Raw genomic sequence first — 26520 nt, 5'->3', positions numbered from 1 at the left:
TTCAATGTAGAAATCATGTATTTTGAAATGTCAAATATTCACAAATTTGCCCTTTTTGATTACCTCAGAACAATCATCTCATAGACTACCAAGGAGCACCATAGTTTACACTAGAATCTGCATTAATATTATATATATTTAGCTCTCTGTTCTTTTGTGTTCCATAGTAAGTCACATCCTCTGCAGTTTCTGACTCATTCTTGAGAGATAATGGTAAAACTCAGATTGAAATGATTTGGTCCCATCGGGTTCTTTATTTACAAGTCTTCCTTCAGGTCTGTCAAAGCAATATTATTATCAATGACCATTCATGTGCTCTATATATTCCAGTGTGACTCTACTTATAGAAAGTTCCATGACATAGTCAATACTGAGAACAGGAACCTGGTCATCAATGGGGAAGCCATCACCTTCTTACTGGAAGGTCCTGACAACACAAAATGGGGTGGTGCTGGTACTTACTATGCTGTAGAGTCTACTGGTGTCTTTGGCACCATTGAGAGAGCTTGAACCAAAAGGGTATAGCTACAGTGTCTTCATCTCTGTCTGATGATGATGATCTTATGTTTGTGATGGATGTGAACTATGAGAAATATGAGGACTCATCAAGATTGTCATCAATGCTTCCTGGTTAAATTTCTTGCATAGATCATCCATGAAAACTTTGGCATTGAAGGATTCACAAAAGCAATTTATGTCATCACTGGGTGAGTATGGGTGGTATGTTGGAGAAACTATGCATAATCCTGGTGAGGCTACCCATGACAGTATCCTTGTATCATTTGCCAATGTTTTAAACCCAGAAATGTTCTTGAAGGTGCTAAAGGGGATTGAAACTGCATAGAAAGAACAATATCAACTAACAGGACATCCCAGAGCTCCCAGAGACTAAATTACCAATCAAAGAGTACACCTGGAGGGATCCATGGCTCCAGATACATATGTAGCAGAGGATGGCCTTATCTGATATCAGTGGGAGGGTAGGCCCTTAGTCCTATGGAGTTTCCATGCCCTAATATAGGGGGATGAAGGAGTAGTGAGGCAGGAGTGGGTAACTGGGTGGAGAAACACTGTCACAGAGGCAAACAGGAGGGATAATGGAGGGATGAAATGGGGGTTTATGGAGGTGTAACTGGTAAAGGGATAAAATGTGAAATGTAAATGAATAAAATATTTAATAAAAAAGGAAAGAAAGACACAGCTACAGCAATAAGATAGTGGGCCTTGTGACCTATATAATCTCCAAGGATTTAGAAGCACTGAACTATCTACCAAGTAAAAAGCAATAGAGAAAGAAAGAGACCCTTGACTACTGAGGTGCTCTTATCCCAACTCGACCACCAATATTTATCATCTCTTTATAGTTTCCATTCTAGATCTCAAGAAGAAGCAAAGAAACTTAGAAAGCCATGTTCTCTTGAATAACATCAACAAAATTTACTGCACCCACCTAAAAATCAAACAAAAATAATTTTTGTGTATGTATGAAACATATACAATGACAGCAAAATATATAAGTAAATTGATAATATCAAAAAATAGAGCAATTAAAGATATGGGTATGAATAGCTACATTCTACAGAAGTCAGTTCTCAAAATACATATAAATCACATACTCAATAGAAAATAAAACTAAAATATAACAGTAATAACAAAAAACAAAGAACTGTCAAGTAGTAACAAATTAGAAGTTGAACCCGCAGTGAGATCATATGCTCCTATAGGTTAGGATGCCTACTATATAAATGATGTAAGGTAGCTCACAATAGAAGTGCTATGAACAAAAAGAAAAAAGATATATTTTGCAAGAAATGTAAATTGGTTTTTCTATCATTATAACAATATAGAAATGCCTTAATAAAAAAACACAACTAACTATATAATTCAGCAAAACTTGCTACTGGAAGTTTATATACATAAGACAGAATTAAAGCTAAATTTAGATTTATACTTAAAGCTAGAGCTAGATGTCTCTTAGGGTTAATGTTAATCTTGAGGTTATAAAATCTATATATGGATTAAATATAGTTTATTCCATGTTGATTTTAACATTATTTTCAATATCTAACCTGTGAAATTATACTGTGTTCTTTAGTGATGAATGACTAGAGAAAATTAAATGTTTATATCACTGAATCTTAAACAGGATATCTTATAACTTGAGACAACATCATTAAATCTAGAAATAGTATTACTCAAGAGAAATAAGGCAGGGAAAACACAAATAGAGTCTGATTTTACTTACATGTAGAATGTATAAAAGAAAAATCTATAAAAATACCACATTGATTACCAGCTATTAGGAGATAGAATGGAGTGAAATTAAATACTATTCAAAGGTAGATATTTTCAAGAGTGACATAATCCATATTCTAGTCACCTAGTATAGTATTTAGATATTATGGTTAATAAAAATGTACTCCAGGAATTTGGAGAGAGACAAGTAGATGAACACATATCTATAAAGAAATGAATATGTTAACTAGAATCTGGAATTAATTTCACAGTTTATGTAAATGCTGGAATTACATTGGACACTCTTAATGACATAATAATATTTGCTAGTTATGTTTCCATACAGATGGCAAATCTTCCTAACAAAACATCTCTCCAGTGGTTTTCACTGCATGGTGCTTTATTTTTTAATGGTCTTTGGAATATTTAATGTACTTTATGTATTGTTGTGTTATTTTATCACTTTGATAGAGGATCTTATTGAATCTTATTTTTTGCAGATGCTTAAATGGAGATTAAACCAATGATTCTCAAGACTGAATTTTTAATGATATTATTGACCCTTAATCTCAATAAAACACTGACCTAGGATTATTTCATATCCATTAATCATCTGGTATGAAGTAATTGCTCTGAATATAAAGATAAGATGTATATGAGGTGGTTAGCATTTAAAAAAGGAGTATAATGCTGAAGTTTCAAGAAGAACATGACATACTTAATTTTGTATAAGCTTATGTTTAAGTAAAACAGGTTCTCATTGGAAGATAGCATGACTACTGGCGAGATCCAGCGAAGTGAGTACTAGCCTTTGTCCTTTAGAATGATTTTCAAACAAAGCACACTGAGAAATGCAGAAAGATTTCAGTGCAATAGCAGGATGAGAGCCTGTGGAGAGCCCAGGATAAAACATTGTACTTATGAAATATTGTCAGCCTGGGGTCACTGGAAGTGAAAAGAATGAGTAGTGTACACACATGCTTCTTTGTTTTTCTAAGCTGACTCCCCAGGGAACTCTATAGGTGAGCATACTGCTGGAATGTCATATGTACAGACCAAAGGGATGTGGTTGAAGGAAAGCCACTAGGGGAAAAATGGTCAGTAGATATGGGTCAAACTGCTCTTTGAAATTGCATTCCATAATATAAATATAGGTGTAAGAAACTCCCTCTGTGAGCATAGAGAAAAAAATTAATTATAGATTTTAGAAAGCAATAGAAATACAAAAGAGTTATGGTTCAGCATGAAGACAGCCAAATGCTATAGCCAGAATTGTTGAGAATTAATAGAAATGATATAAAAATGTACATTGCTTAGAAAATATTTTGAGGCACAAAACATTTGGGTTTATCTCCATGTTTTCTACAAAATATTGTAGGCATTTTAAAAATATTTTTTACATTATCAATGTAAATAAAAGCCAAAATTTGAAATATGATATCATTGAAAACTAGATCTTGTTTCATCTCTAAAACATCTTCTGAATTAGGTGCAGGCCCCTGGGTATCTGCTACCCTAGCACATCTGTGGGGGATGTGCACCATCTCTGCTAGGCTGAGCACATTCTCTCCGACTGAGGCCAGACATGGCAGATTAGATAGGAGAGCATACCCACAGACAGACAACAGCTTCTGGTGTATCTCCCGCTTCAGTTGTTTGGGACCCATATGAAGTCTAAGCTGCACATCCACTACATATGTGCAGGGAGATGCAGTCTCTGTATGCTCCTTGATTGGTGGTTCAGACTCTGGGGGCCCTAAGGGTCCTGGCTAGTTTACTCTGTTGGTCTTCCTGTGGAATCCAAGAAATGGCTTTATAAAGATCTGGACCTGTATAAAAATCATCTGATCTGCCACAATTTGATCTTATCTTGATGATATAGAAATTTATATGTTTCACTTTAAATGCCACATGTCAGTCAAAATGAACAATCGACAGTAAAATCAAACAGCATCCATATAATGTCCTGCCACTCACCAGGTTGAGGGCTTTAAGTATCAGAAACTTTTCACAATACATAGTTCCATATGCTTACACAATGAGGAAACTATACCTTCATATTTGAGCTGACATTTATTTATATGCTAATTACATATGAATTATATCATGCATTTCATTCTGTGTGTGTAGATATTACTACATTATGTATTGTATTGTTTCTAGGTGATTTTTCCTTTAAAAAACATACTTCTCTTTCATTCTTCATCCAAGGACAGCAACCTGGCCTTTTTTTATCTCCAGCACTGCCTGTTTTGACTAGGCTCTCAGTTATGTGAGAACTGGGTGTATATATTTTCATTGTTTTCTTTAGACCTCAGAAAGTATATTTACTTGTTTCTGTGTCTATAAATACGTTGGTGTATATTCATACATATAGTAGGAATATTTTGGTCCTCCTTTGCTTTTATTATGTTTTTCATTTATGAACAATAGCATAGTATGCATCTTTTATTGACATTGAAAGAAAAAGGGAACATATAAAATTGATGATAGACTAAGGGATTGCCTTAGCTACTTTGCCAACATGTGGAATGGTTCCGAAAAATTCTAATATTGCTTTTCATTCACAAAATATTTCAGTTTGAATAATACATTATATGTAATGTATCCACAGCATCAACTTCCAAAAACTTACAGATACTCATGTCAATTCCAAGCTGTATACACAGTATTGTAACATCCATAACATGCTATCATAGGTTACCCAGTAGTAACTATACAAAGTAATCAATTACATTGTGATACGAAGTCAAAGTAGCTTTTAGAACACTGAAACATATTAGTACTATTAAATTAATATTATTTTAAATAACTTATTGTTTTAAAAATACTCCTACTCTTATCAGTAGTATATATTAAATGGGAACTTTCATAGGCTATAGAAACTTAAAAAGACAAATGAAAATAATGTGGTATTTTACTGGGGTATTTAGAGCTCAAAGAAAATTTGGAAAAATCTAAGATAATATATATCATGCTAGCTTTTAGGTAAAAATAATGAATATACTGTGATAAAAGTGACTGACAAAAATGTATTGTATAATTTTATGCAAACAATGCTTAAAATCTGTACATTTATCTTTGTTTTGTAAAATAAAGTTGTTTAAAAAAAGAAAAGAATAAAAATACAATTATCATATAAAAAAAAAGTGTGACAGTGATACCTATTAGTGCTCTGTGGGTAGAGTACTTGTCTCATGAAGGTGGATGAAAAAGTTGCTCAGTGGTTAGGAACACTAGTTCTTCCAGAGGATACACATTTGGTTACAAGACTTACAGATCTTTCACTTCCTTGGTTAGGGTCACACCAAGTATTTTATATTGTTTGTTACTATTGTGAATGATGTTGTATCCCTAATTTCTTTCTCAGCTTGTTTATCCTTTGAGTAGAGTAAGGCTACTGATTTGTTTGAGTTAATTTTATACTCAGCTATTTTGGTGAAATTGTTTATCAGATTTAGGTGTTCTCTGGTAGAATTTTTGGGGTGACTTAAGTTTACTATGTAATCTTCTGTGAACAGTGATATTTTGACTTCTTTCTTTTCAGTTAGTATCCCTTTGACTTCTTTTTCTTATCTAAATGCTCTGCCTAGTACTTCAAGTAAGTATATTGAATAAGTAGGGCTAGATTATATGTATAGAGTACATCATTTTTGTGGTATTGCTTCAAGTTTTTCTCCATTCACTTTGATGTTTGTATGTTGCTTTTACAATTTTTATGTTGGGACTTGAATTCATAATCTTTCAAAGACTTTTAACATGAATTTTGTTAAATGACCTGTATGGTATTGGTACAAAGTCAGGCAGCTAGATTAAGGGAAAATAATTGAAGGCCGAGAAATTAACCCACACAGTTATAGTCAATTTATCTTTGAAAAAGGAGCTAAAAACATCCAGTGGAAAAAAGTATTTTCAACAAATGGTGTGGTTCAACTGGTGATCAGCATGTAGAAGAATGCAGATTGATCGATTTATATCATCTTGTACAAAGTTCATGTCAAAGTGGATTAAAGACCTCCACATAAAACTAGGTTCACTGAAACTATTAGAAGAGAAAATGGAGAAGAGCCAAAACACATCAGCACATGTGAAAATTTCCTGAACAGAATACCAATGGATTATGCTCTAAAATCAACAATTTGCAAATGAGACCTCATAAAATTGCAAAGCTTCTTCAAGTCAAAGGAGACTGTCATTAGGACAAAATCTCAAGCAACTGACTAGGAAAAGAGTTTTATACCAATCCTACATCTGATAGAGGGCCAATATTCATTATATACAAAGAACTCAAAAAATTAAACTTCAGAAAATCAAATAACCCTATTAAAAATGAGGGACAAAGCTAAACAAAGAATTCTCAAATGAGAAATATAGAATGTCTAAGAAGCAGCTAAAGAAATTTTCAACATCCTTAGTTATCAGGGAAATGCAAATAAGACAACCCTGAAATTCCACCTCATACCAGTCAGAATGGCTAAGGTCAAAAACTCAGGTGACAGCAGATTCTGGCAAGGTTATAGAGAAAGAGGAACACCCCTCCACTGTTGGTGAGATTGTAAGCTTGTACAACCACTCTAGAAATCACTCTGGACATTCCTCAGAAAATTAGACATAGTACTAGTGAAGGACCCAGCTATACCATTCCTGGGCATATACCAAAGGATTCTCCAATATATAACAAGGACACATGCTCCACTATATTCATATCTACCATATTTATTATAGCAAGAGGCTGAAAAGAACTGGGATGTTTTTCAGTAGGGGAATAGATACAGAAAATGTTGTACATTTGCACAATGGAGTACTACTCAGCTATTAAAAACAATGACTTTATGAAATTCTTAGGCAAATGAATATAACTAGAAAATATCATCCTGAGTGAGGTAAGCCAGTCACAAATGACCAAACTTGGTGTGCACTCAGTGATAAGTGGGTATTAGCCCAAAATCTCAGAACACCAAAGATACAATTCAAAGACCACAAAAAGATCAAGAAGAAGGAAGACAAAAGTATGGAGGCTACAGTCCTTCTTAGAAGTGAGAACAAAATTCTCACAGGAAGAAAAACAGAAACAAATTGAAGAGCAGAGACTAAAGGAAAGGACATCCGGAGATTGCCTCACCTAGAGACCCATACCGTATAATCACCAAACCTAGACAATCATTGAGGATGCCAAGAAGTTCATGCTGACAGAAGCCTGATATAGCTGTTTCCTGTGAGGCTGTGCTAGATAGAATATGACAAATACAGAGACGGATGTTCCTAGCCAAACATTGAACTGAAAACAGGGTCCCTAATGGAAAAGATAGAGAAAGAACTGAAGGAGATAAAGGGGTTTACAACCCCATAAGAACAACATCAACAAAACAAAAAATCCAGAGCTCCTAGTGACTAAACCACCATCCCAAGAGTACACATGGAGAAACCTATGACTCCAGCAATGTACATAGAAGATGATGGTCTTATAGGGTATCAGTGGAAGAAAAAGCACTTGGTTCTCTCAAGGTTTGATGCCCCAGTGTAGGGGAATGCTAGGCTGGGAAGTAGGAGGATGTGTGTTGGCAGGTGTGGGAACATCATCATAGAAACAGTAGAAGAGGAAGGGATAGTTTGTTACTGGAGGGAAAATTAGGGAAGGGAATAATATTTGCAATATAAGTAAAATAATCCAATAAAAGAAATAAAGTGAATTTATGTGTGTCTTAGTCAAGGTTTCTATACCTGCAAAAAACAGCATGACCAAGAAACAAGTTGGGGAGGAAAGGGTTTATTCAGCTTACACTTCCACATTGCTGTTTATCATCAAAGAAATTCAAGACTGGAACTCAAGTAGGTCAGTCAGAAGGAGCTGATACAGAGACCATGGAGGGCTGGTAATTACTAGCTTGCTTACCCTGGCTTGCTCAGTTTGCTTTCTTATAAAACCCAGGTCTACCAGCCCAGGGATGGCACTACCCCAAATGATCTGGGCCCTTCCCTCTTGATCATTAGTTGAGAAAATGCCTTACAGTTGAATCTCATGGAGCCATTTCCCCAACTGAGGCTCCTTTGTGGTAAATCCAGCTTGTGTCAAATTGACACAAATCCAACCAGTACAATTGACCCTTGTCATCTTGACAAACAAACACATCACTATTAAGCCCCAACCCCTACTTTCTTATTCACTCCTAAGATCTAAATCACTTAAGAGTCCTGTAGTGTTTACAAAATCTTACATAGTAAAATTTTGATCCCTTTAAATTGTCCAAACTCTTTTAACATTAAAAGTTTTTTTTTTTTTTTTTTTTTGTCCCATTCAAAGTGTCTTAACTGTGTGGTCCACTTCTTTCTTCAAGAGGGAAAAATGTCAGGGCACAGTCACAATCAAAATCAAAATCTAACCATCCAATCTCTGAGACACACCAATTTCTGGGCTCCTCCAAGGGTTTGGATCACTTTTCCAGCTCTGCCCTTTATAGCACTCACCTTGTCTTTTAGACTCCAACTACCTGTTCTCCACTGCCACTGCTGTCTTGGTGGTCATCTCATTGTACTGACATTTCCAAAACACTGCTTCACCAATAGCCTCTCATAGGCTCTCTTCATGGTGTCAATCCTCAACTCCTATGCATGATCCCCTCAGTCTCCGGGCATTAATTGCAATTGAGGCTGTACCCTCACCAATGGCCTTTAATGGACTCTCTCAGTGCTGAGCCTCAGCTGCTCTCCATGATTCCCTCATTTCTTCAAAACCAAGTACCACTGTCGAGTGCCCCACTTCCTGCCGGCAGGAAAAGGCGTGCAACAACAGGATTCTTCCATGAACAACCTTTATTGTACAACACTCTCAGCAGGGGACCCCACGTGGAAGAAAAATGCACTGCTTATATATGCCTCGGAGACTTGTGTTGCTACCTGATTGGTGCGTCCTCCAGTAGCTCATTAGCATGCCCCGAGAGCTGGCTGTGATGTCTGTGATAAATGAGCACTATGATGGGCATTATGTCTCTCAGGCTGGGCAAAGGCTTTGTTGGCTGAATTATAGGCGGGAAGCTGTCGCCATCTATTGGTGAGGCACCAACGGCTCCCAACATACCACCTGGGTAACTCTTAGGTATTACCAAGTCCAGAAACAGCAGGAGGTACAACCTTGGCTATCTCTGGAACACAGTTTTTTTTTTTTTTTTTTTTTTTTGTCCTCTCAGAAAAGAGTTCTCAGAAGATTTTACCTAAGTGATGCTAGACTCTTCTTAATCACCACTAATTTCTCAACTCCAGCTGACAAGCATCAATAGTCCCAGTAATGCAAAGTTTTCAATGTAGTAGTTTGGTATCTTGTTAATCACAGCTGATTCTTCAGCCCCAGCTTACCAAAAGCACAGAATCTTTACAATCAAAATAGTAACAATCATAATAATAGTTTTTGATCTTCTCTCTGAAATTTCACAAGCCAGGGCTCCATCTTCTACACTCTTCTTAACATTGTCTTCTAAGCTCCTACAGAACATGCCACAGAGCTCTTAATATCCTAATTGTTCTTTTAGCTCAAAGTTCCAAAGTACTTCCACAGTCCTCCCCAAAATGTGGTACTATACTGGTACCAATTTGTCTAGTCAAGGTTTCTATTCCTGGACAAAAAAATATGACCAAGAAGCAAGTTGGGGAGGAAAGGGTTCATTCAGCTTATACTTCCATATTGCTGTTCATCACCAGAGGAAGTCAGGACTGGAACTCAAGCAGGTAAGAAAGAAGGAGCTGATATAGAGACCATGGAGGGATGGTAATTACTTTCTTGCTTATGCTGGCTTGCTCAGCTTGCTTTATTATTGATCCCGGGTCTACCAGCCCAGGGATGGCACCACCCACAATGGGCTGGGTCCTTCCTCCTTGATCACTAGTTGAGAAAATGCCTTACAGCTGGATCCATGGAGGCATTTCCTCAACTGAGGCTCCTTTTTCTATGACAACTCCAGCTTGTGTCAAGTTGACACAAAACAAGCCAGTACAACATGTATACATACTTCACAGATACTTTACAGGGTATATATTAGGAAATTCTCATATGATAATTGCCTTATCATTTGCAGTATAAAATTTCATTAGAAGTAGATGAAAAGAGTTTTTACATAAATAAGTATGATAGGACAATAAAATAAATATAAGTTGCAATTCATGCTATAGTTTATCCATGAATACTAAGTTAGTCATGCTACTTTTGCATTTGAAAAATACCCTTAGGATTAACATGTAACAAACAAAACTTGACAATACTAAACTGTCTGTCAGTCATCTGTGTGTGGGCCGGCAAATAATAACCTTTCATTTTGATTGACTATATTTAATATTATTTTACTCACTAATGAAATTTGAAATATAGGCAATCTTAGAGAATACTCAATGCCTAAAACTATTTGTTTACATTTCAAATGTTATCCTCCTTCCCAGTTTCCCCTCCAGAAACCCTCTATTTTTATAACAGGAATTTGAATGCTTATTTAACAGAGTAAGCAGAATGGTAACTTAAAAGACAGTTGATTTTTGTGAAAGAGCTATTTAAACGCTTAGGCTTTTTCAGCTAAACAATAATGCAGATAATACAGACTTGCACACACAGAAAGTTTCCATCAATGTAAATATTTATGCAAATGAAAACAAAATATTGTTCGTGTTTGATGAGAAAAATATTTAAGAATAATTACATCATTAACCAATTTATACAAATATATTATAAGCAAACTGATATGATTTATTTTAAATCAGCACAATGTCTACAATTTAAGTATAACTTATTTTAAAATGTCATGAAAGAATATCAGGATAAGACTGGCTATTTGTTATAAAGAATATGTTACTTGCAAAAATTATTTTCTGTTTATTTTCCTGTTGTTTAAAAAGCATTTCTTAATTGGAAAGTATAAGTGTTCTTATTCTTCCTCAGTAAAGATATGTAACAGTTATTTTTCAACATATTTTTTATGAAATAAGACACAACGCCTGCTTCTTAGCATGGTGCCTATACTCTTGTTGCTATTCTTTCTCTGATGCTGTAAACAGTTTTTTTTTTTTTTTCAAATTATAAGAGATCCATAAGTTGTTCCTGTTAGGTCTTCTATTATAATAACAAAAAAAATTAACTGGCAAAAAAAAAGTGGTCTGAAAATTGGAGCCATTGCTTTCATAATTGGCCAGACAGTATATAGGCATTTGCCATTATTATAAGTGTTGGTGATTAGATTATGGGAGAAAGAACAGGTTCGAGACTCTGTAAACACTTGTTACTGGAGCAACTTTTTTTTTTTTTTTTTTTTTTTTTTTTTTGGTGACAGCATAGGGAAAAAAAAATCAAAATCAAAACCAAAAAAAAAAAAAAAAAAAAACTTGTCCTAAGAATTCACTAAAGGTAGCTTCATTAGGCTTTTCTTTTTACTCTTTCTCTTCTTCCTCTTCCTCCTCCTCCTCTTCTTCTTCTTCCATTAGACTTCATAAAGGAAGGAGAACTATGTTTGGAACTGGACTCAAGTCTATCTGTGTCACATTCTGACAATTAATTTGTCTATGTTCTATCCATATCCTGAATATCTGGAGAGTTTAAAATTAAAAGTGTTGAACTAATTTTATAGGAGAAATTTTATCCTATAATTTAGGTAACAATCTCTCTTAGTTTATACAGGCTTATGATGAGAAATCAGTGCAGACTGGAACTGAGACACTAGGAGAAATGTGATTTTGTGGAGAAATATGTGTAAACATAGAAAGTTACAAAATGGGGGCGGAAAACGCAGCTATAATTGCTTTAAATGGAAGTGCCATGAATAAAAATCCCCACAGCTTCCATTGCCATGAGAGGAAAACAGTATAAAAACTGAGTTGGTGATCATTCAGATGCAGGTTTATTTGAAATATATTTCTTGCAAGGACAGTGCCTGAAAAGATAGAGTTCCTGATGTACCTCACTTGAATAGAACACCTTGGTAAAAATTTTTCCTGGATCAGTGTAACAAGTATTTAGAAACCATGTTAGGCATTGGTTGTAAATGTTGCCTGAGTATATCTGAGCTGGATTCAGAAATTGGCATAGTCCATATGATGTCAATGTTAATGGACTCAAGTATACACATATATAGAATTGTACCATTTCAAACTCTGAATGAAAATAAGTATTTTCTCTTCTCAACCACACACAACTGTGCACATATACTCACACACATACATTTTATGACAGTATATTTAAATTTTTATATTCTAAATATTTCCTTTCTCATTACTAACATGATTATAAAAAATAGAAAATTAAAAACATTAATACACTAATATTTTATTTTCATGAAAATGAAATTATGTTATCATGTAATATTTACTGATCTATAATATATTCATACAAAACATTATGAATTATAATTAGCATGATTATAATGACTTACAGTGTCAAATAATGTCAGTGAAGAAACTTTTGCACTTAGTCTGGTTTGCCAGGTCTTTTATTATAATAAAATATATGAACTAATTTCTGCATAACTATAATCATTTCTTAGCTATTATCAGAAAGATATACTTTGTCATTATTGTTGTGTTTTTAAACTTAGAATGTTACTTTATTCCTATAGAATTTCTTTATTTGTAACGTGAATATTCATTATTCATAGTTTCAAAGGAGTAAGGAAAGGTTAATAAATTTTCCCAATGGAAATTTTGTAATCTTAATGAAATGTTGATTTCAAGTTACATGGTGCTTCTTCAAATATATTAAGTACCTATCATCACTATGGTTGTAATGTAGCCATTTTGGATATTATTTTTGAGGTTTCTCAGAAAGTTACCAACATACTACTACATTATCCAGTTGTATGATACCTAACATATATGTATTTTTATGTATTATATATATAAATTATTTATATATTATGTATACATGCATATATGTGTGCACATATATATGATATAGATGAATAGATATGAAGACTATTGATATGTAGTATAAAGACTATTTTAGATTTTATACTATAGAGATACGCATTTATGTTCACAAATGCTCTACTCATAATAATTAAAAAAAACAATATCTACCTCAGTGTCCATTGACTGAATAATGAAATGTTATTCATGTACAACTACTTTTTATTCATGTATGGGAAAAAATAAACCATTGAAATCTGCAATAAAAATGTACAGAGCTTGTAAATAATATACTGAATAATGTCAGCCAGGTCTAGAAAGACAAACATTAATGTTTTTTATCATATGTGGATCTGAGATCTCAATCTTTTGCTTCATGTAATGAAACTGGTATAATGTGAAAGCCCAATCACTAAACTGGGTCATTGAGTGAAAGGGTCTTATGGAATGGAGGGTCATATCATGTATACAAAATAAGATCATCTTTTATGGGGCAGAGAGGCCCAAGTAGGAAGTGGGTTGAAGGATTCAAAACAAGAGGATAAGGTAAAGATTAAGGGAGAGAGAGGGAGAGAGAGAGAGAGAGAGAGAGAGAGAGAGAGAGACAGAGAGAGAGACAGAGACACACAGAGAGAATGACACACACAGAGACAAAGAGAGAAACACAGAGACAGAAAGAGAGACAGAGAGAGAGAGAGAGAAAAATAGAGAGAGAAAAATAGAGAGAGAGGGAGGCGAGGCAGGGAGGCAGGAGGGCAGGGAGGGAATAACATATGGGAAGAGTAGTTGATGCTCTTAACTGATAATTCATCTTTTCAGCCCAAATTTGGATATTTCTTTTTCGGTTCATTTAAACTTTCTACTTCTTGATCAATTTTATTTATATTTGGATTATAAATAATTATACCACTTATATGTTTTCTGAGATATTTCCCCCCTGTATCACAATTTATAAAATCTAAATTTTTCTATCACAGGGTAATTTAGAGCACCCTCATAGGAACAGTGGGGAGGAAGATGGGATAGGGGTTTAGGGTTTTTGTGGAAAGGAAACTGGGAAGTGGGATAGCATTTGAAATATAAATAAATGAAATAACCAATGAAAAAGAAATTAAAATGAATACAAAAATGAAAAGAACAATATAAAAAACATCTTTTTTCATCTATATACAAGCTCTCACAGTTCTCGTTGGCAGTATATGTCTTTTTAACTTCACATTTTTCTCCTGTAATTAACTTGGAATCATGTCATTTATACTCTTAAACAGCAAAGCCTCTGTTTTAGCTTTCAAACATTTCACTTTATTATTTTTAGTGTACATTTTTGTCTCTGTTATTTCCATGATTCTGGTCTGACCTCTCTCTTTTTCATTTTTATTAGTGAATTATCTGTTGAACTTCCAGTTAATAAATTGACATCAGTGGGTGAAAGAAGGTGGCAGAATAAACATATCATTGGGTAGTCAGCAGGCCCTGACTAGCCTCTGAACCCGCATCCACAAAACTCTGCATGTTGCCCTGCCTAAGAGCACAGTGCACTTATTTCTGTAAATCAGAGCAGAAAAATGTCATGGCTTATTATGATGCAAGTTCCACTAATTAAATTTATTTTCAACTGCTAAGGAAAATAAGAGAAGTGGAATTAAATACTTATTACAAGTTTCTTTTGCAACCTCCTCAGCCAGATAGGACAGTCATCAAAAAGCATTTTCTCCTTATCTGTTCCTATTAGTTTCAAAGTATCAAGTTCTGATTAACTCCATTTAGTGTGTTTGTGTGTGTGTGTGTGTGTGTGTGTGTGTGTGTGTGTGTGTGTGTTACAGCTTTTTTCTTTAGATGAGAATGTTTGCAGTTAACCATTGGACTGAGCACAGGGACCCCAATGAAGGAGTTAGAGAAAAGGCTGAAGGAGCTGAAGGGGTTTGCAACCCCATAGGAAGAACTACATGATCAACTAATTAGAATGCCCCAGAGCTCCCAGGGACTAAACCACCAACCAAAGAGTACACACATATGGATTTGTGGTTCCAGCAGCATATGTAGCAGAGGATGGCATTGTCTGTCGTCAATGGGAGGGCAAGCCCTTGTTCCTGTGAAGGCATGTTTTCCCAGTTTAGGGGAATGCCAGGGCAGGGAGGCAGTAGGTAGTAGGTGGGTGGGAGGGAGAGCACTCGCATAGAAGCATGGGGAGGAGGGATGGGAGTGGGAGGGGGAAACAGGGAAAGGGGATAACATTTAAAATATAAATACATAAAATATCCAATAAAAATACAAAAAAGAGACATTATTTTAAGAGCTAAGAATATAGCCTTGTGGCAACTTTTGGTATTCAAAGATAATTATGCTTAATCTATATTCACCAAGAAAACTGTTTCCATGTTATGTTCTGTCCTACATGTACTTTGTGCTTATAGTAATTAGTGGGATTTCAATGCATGCTATCAAATCTCTATAAGAATTAAGGACTGACAAAAATATATTCATATAGTGTTATGCCAAAATGCCTTTAATATATATATATATATATATATATATATATATATATATATATATATATATATATATATACTCTTTAAAAAAATAAAGTTGTAAAAGAAAAAAAAAAAGAAAGAAATCTGACTCCATGGTAGTTTGACCATTTCTAAACCTTATCAGCATTATCATTTAAGATAAGCTGTATAAACTGAAAAAGTCATTATCACATTCTCCACTATCATCTTTATCTTTTGCAGTGTCTTTGCTCTGACTCATTGTTGGGTGAGTATTCAAAGTATAATAATGCTCTGATTATTTTCTAAAAAAACATGGCGATAGTTTGAACCCAGGAATTACTACATGTTCTTCCTTTACACAGACAGATGAGAAGTGACTTAAATCTAGCTTCTTTTGTATTACTCAATAACGTTTTATGGCTGCAGAGTTTTATATTATAAATCCATGAGACATTAGTCAGATTAACTTTCAAGTGAAAGTTCCTTGCTCTCAAAGAAGCTTATATGAGACTTTCTATTTACTATTGGAATTCAAAATTATTATCAGGATATATCTAAGTAAATGACCTTTTATATTAAGCTTCTCTGGGACTCAGAAACCTTGTCAATCTTCAGGATCACATCTTTCATCAAATAAAGAAAACTTTCATTATTTGTTTAAATATTACCTCTCCTCTATAATTTCCTCTGTTTTATTTTAGAATCTTTTTATACACTTGAAAAGTCTCTTGCTGCTTCTCTCAGAAACTTGCTGTTTTACTCATGTTTCTTATAATTTATACTCTTTCTATGTGGTTAAAAATTTCTGTGTATTTTCTCAAGTTTCTGTGTACCCTCTTATTAACTAACCTTCAACCATAAAAAGTATCTTTTACTTAAAATATCAAACATATTTAGCATCAGGATATTCTCTTGTGGTTTGTGTTATAGTGCTGTGTGCAGCCTATGCACATGTGGTCATGTGGTTTTATGGAAGTGAACATAGAGACCATAGAACCTTTGGCCTGTCCTTCACTATTGCTCTCAACTTAGCTTCTCTGAGACAAAAATCTCCCACTGAACTCTAAGCTCCTGGTTTTTGATATGGTCACTGGCAAGGTAGCTTGCAGGATCTGCCTTTTCCCACCAATGCTGCAGTTACAGTCATGCTAGTCTGTTAGTGTTGTTGGTTTATTTTCTGTGGGAGCTATGAATTTGAACTCAAGCCCTTGTGCTTGCCCAGTAAGCAGTTTCATTCACTGAGCCCTCCCTACAGCCTCTATAGGTTTTACTTTTCCCCACAGAAAATATTAGACAGGGTGGTATAATCATTATCAACCAACCAAACCCTCCAAAACTCCCATGGACTAAATCACCAACCACTGAGCACACATTGAGAGACCTATTGATCCAGCTGCATATGTAGCTGAAGAGAGCAGTGTCTGGCATCAATGTGAGAAGAGGCTTTTGGTCCAGGGAGGGTATGTTTTCCTAATGTAGAGGGATGTCAAGGCAATGGGGTGGAGAGGGTGATTAGGAGGGAGTGCACCTTTGTGAAGGCAAATGGATACTCATTATCATTATATTAAGCAGCCATAGGTTTCCATCAACTGCTATTCAATGCTATGTGGAGGCTCTCTGATTACGTCTTAGAGTAGCATGTATCTATGAGAAAACACAAATGTTTAGAAGGCATTTGGACATCATGTAAATTCAAAAAAACTATAGTAGTAAGTTGTCCTTTAGACCCTATGATTTCCTCAGCCATGAGGTTTTGACTACGTTTATAGTACCAGGCATAAATTCCTTTTTTTTTTTTTTTTGTATAGAAAAGAATATTCAAAAAGAGAGAAGTTGGTTACCCATTAATACTTGTAACATTGTTGCACAAGCTGGTATATGTTGCCAGGTAAGTTCTTATTGTAGGTGGTAGGAATCCCATTTGTGTAGGACTTTACTATAAGTCTACAACGCGCCTCTGATACCACCAAATATAGCTGCTTGTTGGAATATAAAAGATACCACAGTAACTGAAAGCAACTATACAAAGTCAGATTAATTAAAACCTCAAATCATTCTCATGTTTGCTATTCACAAGGTCAATTTTGGAAAAGGTCCCATGAGGTGATGAGAAGAAGGTGGATTCTTTTGTTTACGATGAAATGTTCTGTAGATGTCTGTTAATTCCATTTGTTTCATAACCTCTGCTACTTTCACTGCAGCTATGTTCGGTTTCTGCTTCCGTGATCTGTCCATTAATGAGAGTAGGGTGTTGAAGTCTTCCACTATTATTGTATGTAGTGCAATATATGTTTTGAACTTTAGTGGAGTTTCTTTTCTGAATATGGGTGCTCTTCTATTTGGAGCATATATGTTAAGGATTGAGAATTAATTGTGATAAATTTTCTCTGTAATGAGTAAAAAGTGTCCTTCCTTATCTTTTTTTGATAACTTTTGGTTGAATATATACTTTATTTGATACTAGAATAGCTACTCCAGCAGGATTCTTGGAGCCATTTGCTTGGAAGGTTTTTTCCCCCAGTCATTTAATCTGAGATAGTATCTGTTTTTGGCTCTGAGATTAGCTTCCTGTATGCAACAAAATGCTGGATTATGCATCCAGTCTGATAGTCTATATCTCTTTATTGGGGGAATTGAGTCCATTTATGTTAACAGATATTAAGGAATAGTGGTTGCTGTTTCCTCATATTTTTGCTTTTAGAGGTAGAATTATGTCTTTGTGTCTTTCTTCTTCTTGTTTTCTTGCTTAGTTATCTTCTTGCTTTTTCTAGGGTGTAGTTTCCCTCCCTGTGTTGGATTTTTCATCTATTATTCTTTGTAGAGCTGGATTTGTGTTTAGATATTGTGTAAATTTAGTTTTGTTCTGGATATCTTGGTCTCTCCATCTATGGTCATTGAGAGTTTTGCTGGATATAGTAACCTGGGCTGACATTTGTGTTCTTTTAGGGTCTGCATGATGTCTGCCCAGGATCTTCTAGCTTTCATAGTCTCTGTTGAGAAGTCGAGTGTAATTCTAATTGGTCTGCCTTTGTATGTTATATGTCCTTTTTTCCTTACTGCTTTTAGTATTCTTTCTTTGTTGTGAACACTTGGTGTTTTGACTATTATGTGTCCAGAATAATTTTTTTTCTGGTCCAATCTATTTGGAGTTCTGTAGGATTCTTTTATGCTCATGGTCATCTCATTCTTAAGGGTAGGGAAGTTTTCTCCTATGACTTTTTGAAAATATTTACTGTGCCTTTTAGTTGATATTCTTCACCCTCTTCTATTCTTATCATCCTTAAGTTTTGTCTTCTTATTGTTTCCTGGGTCTCCTGGACATTGTGGGTTAGGAGCTTTTTGGTTTTTGCATCTTCTCTGACTGTTTTGTCTATGTTTTCAATGTTGTCTTCGGCCCCTGAGATTCTCTCTTCCATCTCTTGTAGTCTGTTGGAGATGCTTGCATCTGTGACTCCTGATTTCTCTTTTAGGTTTTCTACCTCAAGGGCTGTCTCTTTTTGTGTATTCTTTATTGTTTCTATTTCCATTTTCAATTCCTTCGCCTGTTTTATTGTGTTTTCCTGTAGTTCTTTGAGTGATTTTTTATTTCCTCTTTAAGAGCTTATATTTGTTTATGTGTGTTCTATAATTGTTTAAGGGAGTTTTTCATGTGCTTCTACAAGATCTCCATCATCATAATGAAGTATGACTTTAAGTCTGAGTTTTGTTTTTCTGGTGTGTTTGGCAATCCACTACTTGCTGTGGTGAGAGAGCTGGGTTCTGATGTTGTCAGGTTGTCTTAGTTTCCATTGCTTAAGTTCTTTTGCTTACCTTTTGCCATCTTGTTATCTGTGATTATATGTGGTCTTGTTGTCAGTGACTGGTGCCTGTTTTCCCTGTGGGTCTGAGGGCCCATGGGCTCGGGAAATAAACTGTTTCTGAGTATTCAGCTTTTTGTGGGCAAGTAGTGAGTTCTGGTGGCAGTGACCCAGCTCTGCCCCTGTGGGCTCATGTTTGGGAGCTTTAGTGAGACTGTTCTGGGAGCTATGCCTTCTGCCCACAGGTCCTGAGTATGACTGGCAGGGAATTAGCTCTTTCTCTAGGCCAAAAGGACCCTTTTCCAGAGAGCACAGCACTTTCTGCTCTCTGAGAACTTCTGGTTTGCCCTCCCTGGGCCTATGTGTCAGGCTCACCTCTGGTCCAGGCACCAAAGTGCCTGTGGAGCTGATCTTTAAGCACTACTTTTCAAGGCAGATCCTGATTCCCTCTGACAGAGAACCAGAAAGAAACCTTTTCCACAAGCACCGGCAAATACTCTCTGCACTCTGGGTACCCACAGTGCAAACTCACAAAGCCTGTGCCCCAGGTTCTCTGTTGGTCCAGATGGAAAAGAGCCTGGGCATTTGGCCTGCAAACACAGTCTTTCCAAGAAGATTGTGATTATCTCTGACAGAGGCTCAGCCCTTAATGTGGGCAGGAAAGGATCTTTTTCCAGAAGCACTGCCAAGCACTCTCTGTGCTCTTGGTACTCAAGGCGGAACCTTACCAGTCTTGTGCTCCAGGTTCTCTGCTAGTCCAGGTAGAAAAGAGCCTGGGAGTCTGGTCCTAGAATCATATTTTTAAATTCACTATAGTTTAGAGAAAAAAACATTAACATTATCTCATATGGGTTCTCACCTATTCTTTCCTAAACAGGATTAAGATAATGCTTAATAAATAGCTGAATTGTCATACATTATGCATATGGGTTTCATGTTGTAACAAAGAGCTCCCACTTGTTGATTCTACCTGCTTAATATTTTGTATCATTTAATCACTTATCATTATTAATATACAAGTAGTAATATTGTCATGATGTCACATAGCTCGTTGATAAGTGATGTTTTATACCACTATTAGGCCATAATTCCTTCTTAGAAACTAATAATGTCAAAAATATTTAAGTGAATTTTAGATGGAAATCAAACCCAAATGTTATTTTAAATAATTTTATGCCTTGAATTGAAAGTATCTTACATATTTTGTATTATAAAATGACATATACAGCATTATTGTTAGATATATTTGCATGTTGCTTAGCATTGAATTTAAATGGCTTTTGCTTTAATTTGATACAAATTAATTTTGATACTTCTATCTCCTTATCTAATACACCAGGATAGATTATGTGCTTCATCTCTAGTAAGAATATTCCTCCCTTGTAGTTGTAAAATTGCATGCCTTTGGGGTAAGACATCATTTATTGTTTTTATAGTATAGGAGCTGTTTAGAACTGATTTACATATGCTTAACTACTGCAGTTTTAAACTGTGGATTGGATGTCTGTGTATTTCTTGTATGTCTAATTCATCTTCAATAATGTGATATTTAGTAGATGGATGAACTATAGTTCTTCTTATGTAGGAAAATCTATGGTTCACTGATTATGAATAAGGCAAAAATTGTAGAAGTGAATGCCTTCTGTGATGGCCCTTCTATTTTTCTCCAAATGTCTTCATTGCTTCTACTACAGCTGCCAAGTTAAACTTTGGAAATTCAAACCAGAAATGAGCTCTCCCACCCCATTTTAGTAAGAACTATTGTCAATAAGCAAAATGAAATGCTTGAAATATGAATTATAGCTGATGGATAGTGGTGAAGGGATAGATGCCTGGAAAATGGAAACATTTTAACACTCAGAGAGAATTGCCATAACCTTTGACAAAGAAGCTGCCTGTTGTTAGAGTTTCTAAATGGAACCATTTAAAATTTTCCTGAATAAAACAGCCAGGCAGTAAAGTAAGAATAGTGAACTTTCCAGAAGTGAATTGAGAGAAAGCTCAAATGGCTAATTGAATAATCTTTCATTCATATACTTTTATGCAAAAATGCTTAAAATCTGTACATTTATCTTTGTTTTTTAAAAGTAAACTTGCTCAATTTAATAAAAAAAAAAAACTACATAGGAAAGTATCCCAATAGTACCAGTGTATGTGCTAAATAAAACACATGCTATGCTTTGACTCAGCAAAGTACTTATGTCATTGAGCAGTTTAGTAGTTCTGAAGGCCACATGAGATGCTACAATGGACCTGTTCTCTTCACGGTCACTATGGATTATAGGTTCAGAATAACAGAGGATTAGTAGCAACATTTTATTCACTAAGAAGGCTACTAAAATGATGTAATGCACTATGGTCTATTTTTATGAGAAATATTGTACGCTAAAATAACTAGGTTATAAATAGAAAAAGCCTTATATTGGCCTAAAATTTTAAAGATTTCTATCTGTAATCATATGGTCCCTTTCCTGTGGGTCTGTGAAAACAAATGGGGACATGAGTGTTTGAATTGGTAGCAGCCCCTCTATATAAACAGAGAGCAAATGGGGTGAGGTAAAACCTGGTATCTTCCAACAAGAATTCATTTATAACCAAATGTCCTCACAAAACCCCAGCACATAAGGGTTCTGTGATATAATGAAGTCCTACCTTGGGACCAAAAGCTTTTTATTATTTTTATTTTTATTTTTTCCTCTTTTATCAAATATTATATCCCCACTGTATTATTTACCCTCTCCTTTCACATCTCAGTCCCCAAACCATACCTTCCCTTTCCTTCCTCTCTTTCCTTTCAAAAAAGAGCAGGCCTCCAAGAGATATCAACCAAACATGATATACTGAGTTGCATAATAATAGATACCTTCTGTAATATAAAGCCCAGAGGGTGGAGCAACCCAGAAGGCAGTAAAGGGTCCTAAAAGCAGGTAAAAGTGTCAGAGACAGATCCTTCCTCAAATGTTAGGAGTTCCACAGAAAGACCATACTACATAACCATCCTCAACAACAAGAAAACATCTGCAGGAATCACTATCCCTGACTTCAAGCCATATTACAAGGCAATTGTGATAAAACCTGCATGGTACTGGTACAGAAATAGACACATGGATCAATGGAATAGAATAGAAGGTCCAGAAATGAGCCCTCACATATATGGTCACTTGATTTTTGACAAAGGAGCTGTAAACATTCAATGGAAAAAGAACAGCCTCTTCAACAAATGGTATTGGTCCAACTGGCACTCAGCATGCAGAAGAATGAAAATAGACCTTTTCTTGTCTCATTTTACAAAGCTGAAGTGCAAGTGGATCAATGATCTTCACATTAAACAAGGTACAGTGAAATTATAAGATGAGAAAGTAGGGAAAACCTTAGAACACATAAGCACAGGAAAAAATTTCCTGAACAGTACACCAATGGCTTGTGCTCTAAGGTCAGTGATTGACAAATGGGACTTAATGAGATTGCAAAGTTTCTGTAAGGCTAAGGACACTGTCAAAAAAACAAAACAGATTGGGGAAAGATCTTTACCAACCTTACATCAGATAGAGGACTAATATCCAAGGTATACAAAGAACTCAAGAAGTTAGACACCAGAGAATAAAAGAGCCCTATTAAAAATGGGGTACAGAGCTAAAAGAAAGTTTACAATTGAAGAATATCTAATGGCTGAGAAGCATGTAAGGAAGTGCTTGGTATCATTAGCCATCAGGGAAATGCAGATCAAAACAAACCTGAGATTCCACCTCACACCAACCAGAATGGCTAAATCAAAAATTCAGATGACAGCAGATACTGACAAGGATGTGGAGAAAGAGGAACACTTACTTCTCCACTGTTGTGGGGTTGTAAACTGGTACAACCACTCTGAAAATCAGTCTGCCAGTTCCTTAGAAAATTGGACATAGTACTACTTGAAGACCCAGTTATTCCACTTCTGGGCATATACCCCCGAGAAGCTCCAACATACAACAAATACACATGCACCACAATGTTCATAGCAGTGCTATTTATAATAGCCATAAGCTGGAAAGAACCCAGATGTCTTTCAGTAGAAGAATGGATAAAAAATTGTGGTATATTTACACAATGGAGTAATAATACTCAGCTATCAGAAACAATGACTTTATGAAATTCTTAAGAAAATGGATGCATCTAGAGAATATCATCCTGAGTGAGATAACCCAGTCATAGAAGAATAGACATAGTACGCAGTCACTGATAAGTGGATACTAACCCCAGAAAGCTCTGAACACCCCAGAAACAACTCACAGACTATATGAAGTTCAAGAAAAGAAAAAAGAAAAAAGAAAAAACCATTATGCTTAATCTTTACACACCAAGAAAACTTTAACAAATTCCAGGTTACACCTCGTTTTACATGCAATTTATGCTAATTGTAACTAGTAAGATCTTAATGCACATTATCAAACCTTTATAAAAACCAAGTACTGACAAAAACATATTCGTATACTTTTATGCAAAACTGCTTAAAATCTGTACATTTATCTTTGTTTATTTAAAATAAAGTTTTTCAATTAAAATAAAAGAGAAACAAATAATAAAAATAAAAATTATAGGAGTTTTAATCAGAGAATCATAGCACTTACTGCTCCTTCAGAAGACTGGACTTCAGGTCACAGCACCCATGTCAATTTGCTCATGATTACCTGTAAATCTAGGTCCAGAAGAATCTATATCATCTTCGGATCTCCACAGAATCCACCTACACAAATACAAAAGAATCTTACAAAACACCAGAGAAGGCACTGTTATGAATCTGAAAAAGGCAGGGCTGTACTTGGTTTTTATGAACTATTTTGAAATTTATATGTACAGCTCAAGCACATGATTGGGGTTTTAGGAGCATATTTTCATGAACGTAGGGTAATTCATTCTAGTTTGTATTTTGCTTTAAAATCTGATAAGTGTAATCTATGTTTTAATCTTAAACAATATGTATTTACTTGAAACATATGGCTCTGTACATTTAGCACATATCCTTAAGACTACACTTATCTCTTCTTCCTACCCTGATAGCCCAAGGACACAAATGGATGCTGTCCATGATATTACAGAGAAAATCCTGCCATTTACATCAAATTAATAACAGTACATCCTTAAGCCTTCAGAGTTATAAATGGAAAGTGTTTTGTGTGTTCTAACAGGTTGCAGAAATTAGAAAATGAGAACACAAAGTTTAAACAAGTTCCAAGATAGTTACACTATTAATTACTTTTCCATTGCCATGATCAAACACCACTAAATAACCAAGAAACAATTCACAGAAATAATGAAAGAGAAGGAAGGCCAGAACTTAGATGCCTCAGTCCTTCTTAGAAGAGAACAAAACACTCATGGGAGGAAATAATGGTATAAATAGAAGAGCAGGGATTGGAGAAAAGATCTTTCAAAAACTGCCTCACCTGGGGATTCATTCTATATGCAGCTACTAAACCCACACACTATTGCTGATGCTAAGCAATGCTTACTGCCAGGAGTCTGATATAGATGTCTCCTCAGAGGCTGTGCCAGAACCATAATGATACAGAGAAGGATGTTTGTAGGTAATCGTTTACTGAATATAGGAAACCTCAATAAAGTCCCCAGAGAAAGGACTGAAGGAACTGAAAGGGTCTGCAATCCTATGGGAAGAACAAAATTATTAACAAACCAAAGCCACCACAGTTCCCAGAGACTAAAACATATCCCAATGAGTTCTAATGGAGATAGATACTCATGACTCCAGGTGCATATTCTCTTGCATCAATGAGAGGAGAGGAGTTTGATCCAGTGAAGGTTCTTTCTCCCATTGTATGAGAATGCCAAGGTATTCAGGCAGGAGAGGGAGGTGGGGAGAGGGAGCACCTTCACGGAGGCAATGGGAGGGTTAAGAAGGATGGAATAGGCATAAAGTGGATAACATCTGAAAAGTAAGTACAGAGAATATCCAATAAAATAAAATGACTATATATTAAGTGCATCTGTTTAATTATATTTAGATATTTTTCTTTGTCTAACACATTAATACCATTCACTAAAGTGGTATCATGGTCAGGTATTATAGACAAAAATGTACTCTAGATAGTTTCAACAACAATACACACGCATGCACACACACACACACACACACACACACACACACACACACACACACAAACACACACACATATACACTCTGTTTCACTGTGTAACAGTCCTCGTTGTCCTGGGCTCACTTAATAGACAAGACTGACATCAAGCTCACAAATATAAGCTTGCCTCTGCCTCCCTAATGCTAGAATTAAAGGCATGTGTCATGCATTTACAGAGCTATATTTTTGAGGCATGCCTGTGTTGGCTTTCCATTAATTCCACTCATTATTGATGCTGTAATCAAGCAGTTACATTGCCAAGTAATATACACCCTCTAGATATTTTGCCTTTTTTACTTTTTCTGAAAAATGGTCAGAGATTACACTGCTCAATTACTAGCTCACAGGGAACTTTAATGCAATAAATGTTTCAACATTCAGAGTTTGAAATGCTTATATAAATAACATTGAAAGTGTATTCAATAAGAGTTTCAAAGCAAGTGCAACATTGAAGATCACATATAAAAAAGCATGTATAATAATAATTTATATTAATTTTTATTTATGTACTGACTATTCAGATAAATTCAATATTATATTTCTTATAATGGATAATACCAAATAATTAAATTAATAATATGATTTAGCAGAATATTTTGATTTATACCCTAATTATTGTTTTGTTTAAATTGAACAAATTTATTTTAAAAAACAAAGATAAATGTACAGATTTTAAGCAGTTTTGCATAAAAGTATGCAAACACATTTTTATCAGTACTTGATTTTTTAAAGGTTTGATAGTATGCATAAAAATCTTACTAGTTACAATGAACATAAAGTACATGTAAAACAAGATGTAACCTGGAAATAGTCAAAGTTTTCTTGTTGTGTAGAGATTAAGCATAATTATTATTCATTTTCTTTTCTTTTTTTTTTTGGCCTTTATTTATCTTGACCTTCATATAGTCTGTGAGTTGTTTCTGGGGTGTTCAGAGCTTTCTGGGGTTAGTATCCACTTATCAGTGACTGCATACTATGTCTGTTCTTTTG

This window comes from Micromys minutus, assembly GCF_963924665.1.
Source record: "Micromys minutus genome assembly, chromosome: 7".
NCBI lineage: Eukaryota > Metazoa > Chordata > Mammalia > Rodentia > Muridae > Micromys > Micromys minutus.
Note: the sequence above shows the minus strand (reverse complement) of the source record.